Below are 4,056 nucleotides of genomic sequence, written 5' to 3' on the forward strand. Positions count from 1 at the left end.
AACCAGGGCCCCTTTTAGGAGATATGTATGCACACACACACACACACGCATATGTGAGAGGGCTTCCAAAATTCATGGAAAAATGGAATTGGAAGATAATGGGATTTTCCCCAAGAAATGTTGACGTTCCCTTGTATGATCCTATTTATGAGTAAGTGAAGAACAGGCAAAGTTAATCCACAGTGGGAAAAATGGAGAGATGGTTCTTTCTGTTGGAGAAGGAGCCCTGGTGGCACAATGGTTTGAGCAATGGGCTGCTCACTCACAGCTGCTCCACAGAAGCCAGGTGGGACCGGGTGCGTCAGAAAGCTATAAGGCAGCAGCAGCTCTGCTGGATCCTGTAAGGCCACTGTGAGTTCGAATCAACTTGGAAGCAGTGGGTTTTGTTTTGTTTTTTGGTTTTGCCAGAGAGGTAAGAAGAAAATGAAAGAGAGAGAAGAGACAGACAGACAGACAGAGAGAGAGAGGTCAAAACTTTATAAAGAAACTCGATGCTGCTTCCTTCTCCTATTTCATACTTACATGACTTAATTTGTTATTCGGCTGGTTTCTTCAACTCGTTCTCATTCCTTGTCTCAGCAAATTTTAACTTCTATAATAGCATTTAGTCTTAGAGTTGACAGGTTGAAAAATAAGCTCAAGAGTCAGTCAGAGGGATACAATCTACAATAATATGCCTTGCTGACCTTCCAAATGTGTCCGACGTGGGTCACAGATCCCACTGGTCACTCTTCTAGAAAGAGAGCTAGAAGGAGAAGGGATGCCCTTGACAGATTTCAAAGACAGCTCAGAAGCGAGCAGACACCCAGGCAATGTAACACCATTTGTACTGGCTTCAAGTTGTACTGCTGAGCATGAGGTTTGTGGAAGGCATCCTAAATCCATTTTGAGTTTCCACACAGGTTCAGCGTCCACTGAGCCCTAGCTGACCATTGACAGACGGGCAGCGTAAAAAGCCTTGCCCTCAAGCCGAGTGTGCTTGAAAGAGTATTGCTCCCAGTGACAGTCCAAGCAGTCAGCCTTGCCCTCAGGGACTAGCTTACTTGCCTTTGATGAAAATTGAGGTGCCCGGAGGCACCTGATCATGAGTCATCCCAAAGTGGTCAGAGGGCCCTGAACCAATCTTGTAGTTTTTAATCTGCAATAATGCGTGTCTCTCTCAGTTATGGTCCCCTTTCTGCTTCCATCCTCTTGTCTGCCACTGTGGCAAACTGATCTGCTACCAACCATGATGTTGTGACACATTTCCTTGGTGTTTCATGAAGTATAGTTTAATCACGTGACTATAAAACAAGCCTTCGGGCACCTTGATAACTCAAATAGATGATCTTCCTCACCCAGATGATTTGTTTTTGTCTTTGTCTTGTTTAAAACTTATTACAGAGGCCTCCATAATTATATTAGAAAGTGGAGTCTTTTCCCCACTCAAACCATGCATGTCTTTAAAAATACATTGTTGTTAGGTGCCGGCATTGAAGTGAAATTACGTGGTATGGTTCGTCTATCCACGGTCTTTTTAACTCCCACCAAATCACAAGGTGGGATGGTTCAAATAAGGTGCAGAAGACTCGTAACTCAAGGATTGGCCAGTTTTGCCATTCTGCTCAATATAAAGGTGGGGAGGGGGGCTGTTTCAGAACAGGGAATCCCACGATCATCAGGAAAGGAGAGTCACCAGCAGAGACCATATGTGATCCCTGACTGAAATGTCAGAGACAATAAAGGCATCAGAGGCTACAGCATCCAGACCGTAAGACAGAGCAGAGGGGCAGCATCGAGACCCCAAGGCAGAGTAAAGCTGAGTGTCTTCAGGCAAGAGGCTGGATTGAACACCGGGGTGCCCTTTGAACATTTACTAGTGCCACAGGGGCTTCAGAACCCTTACTGGAACAGGCCAAGTGCCAAGGGGGTAGCAACTGAGAAACTGAGGATCAGAGAGAAACACGGCTGCTGGAATGGTCTGGCTGAGAAGAGGTAATGCTGCACATGAAAGGAATGTGCCCATAATGTTTTCTGACTCTGACCTGTGGTAACCCGTTCATGTTCCTGGAAACCCCCCACAATGATAAGTATTTTTTTTGTGAGTTCTGTGTGCTCATTGCTGTGACAGTTACATGATTTCCTGTCAACTTTCAAAGGGGTAGACTCTAGCCTGTCAATCTTGTCACAGCTTGATGACCTCATTTGGTGGTGCAAAGGAGGTAAATAGCTCACTGGAGGCTGGATACACTCTCTGCTTCGGAATTTCTGATCACCAGCCACATGGAGCTACACTGATGGAACCAGAGCCCTGGAGTTGGAGGAGCCATGTGGAGACCCATGCCAGTGCTGAAATGCTTCCACCACCACTGGATCCATAAGACTTCCCACTCACTGGCCTGTGATCTTCCTGCATTTGGTGTCCTTGCATGTGTTGTGTGAGATTGAAGAGGAATTTATTTACTGGTATCAGACATGTGGGCTAATATCAGACTTATGGACTTGATCTGGACTGGGCTGGGATGTTTTCTTAATGCACAATTGCTCTTTGATATAAAGTTCTCTTACACACATGTGAGTGTCTCTCTAGTTTACCCAGACTAGCACAATTGCTATGAATGATCAAGCCCAGCAGAGAATTAGAATGCTGTAGGAGGGTTGGCTGGTTTCAGAGCAGGGTGAAAGCATGGCGGACTTCTGCCTCCTCGGAATCGCCTTGTGAAGATGTAGAGCTGAACCCCCTCTCCATTGTGTAGGTCAGGGACGGCCAGCCTGCCGTTTCTTCTGTGCCTTTGAGGTGATTCTGACGGTACCATACAAAGAAGCACCTCACAAGTATTGCCACGTTGGAGCCCTTGGTGCAGCCCCTACTGTGGACACTCGGTCTCACTGAGAGTCCCCCTCTTTTCCTCTGACCCTCTACTTTACCAAGCATGATGGCTGTCTGTGGGGACTGGTCCATTCTGACGACATGTCCATAGTACATGAGACAAAGGTTTTCCATTCTTGCTTCTGAGCAAGTTTCCATTTTGGCGTTCACAGCCTTGTTCTAACTTTCCTCAGCTTCAACTTACACATCAGCAATCAATGATGTGTTCCTCAGTCTTCCTCTGCATTTGTTCTGAATGATGACACGGCGTTTCTTAATAGTCTCTTTGCGCCGACTAGCTGGTTTGATTCCTATGCATTTCATCTGGAGATGTCTACACGTACGAAAAATGGTATCTGCAAGGAGTAAGTCTCTGGCCTTGTAAAAAGCCCTGGCGTGCTCTCCACCGTTTCTATTACCGGGGCCATATTTTCTAACTTGGGATCATTTCTCCCCCAAGCCCCCACCCCAACCTTTGCATTCCAATCACTAGTAATTACCAATTGTGTTGGTCCAGGTAGACTAGAGAAACAAATTCATAGAAAATCCCATATGTGAATAAGAAAGAGCTTTATATACAAGAGCAGTTGAATATTGAGAAAACATCCCAGTCCAGACCAGATCAAGTCCATAAGTCCGATATTAACCCATATGTCTGATACCAATCTATAAAGTCTTCTTCAGACTCATGAAACACATGCAACAATGTTGAATGCTGGAAGATCACAGGCCAGCAGGTGGGAAGTCTTGTGGATCCAGTGGCATTGTAAGCATCTCAGTGCTGGCAGAGGCTCCACATGGCTCATCCAGCTCCCGGGGCTCTGGCTGAATCAGGGTAGTTTCATGTGCCTTCTCATCAGAAATGTCTCACAGGGAGTGAACCAGAGCTTTCTATCTCCTGGCATCTCCAAATGAGGTCATCAAGCTGAGACCTGATTGACAGGCAAAACTCCACCTCTTCACTCTTAAGACTCAAAATGAAAACAGATTATGTAATCACCACACCACTGCACTTCGATTGCATGCTCACTCATTTTGAGACTGCAGATATTGGTAAATATTGGGTAGGTGCAGCGAGGGAGGGAAAAAAGAGGAGCTCATTCCAAGGGCCCACGTAGAAAGAAAATGTTGTCAAAATGCTGATGGCAACATACAGAGCAGTGTGCTTGGTGCAATTGATGTGTGGACTGCTGTAAGAGCTGAAAGAA

This window comes from Tenrec ecaudatus, chromosome 5 (assembly GCF_050624435.1).
Source record: "Tenrec ecaudatus isolate mTenEca1 chromosome 5, mTenEca1.hap1, whole genome shotgun sequence".
Taxonomy (NCBI): Eukaryota; Metazoa; Chordata; class Mammalia; order Afrosoricida; family Tenrecidae; genus Tenrec; species Tenrec ecaudatus.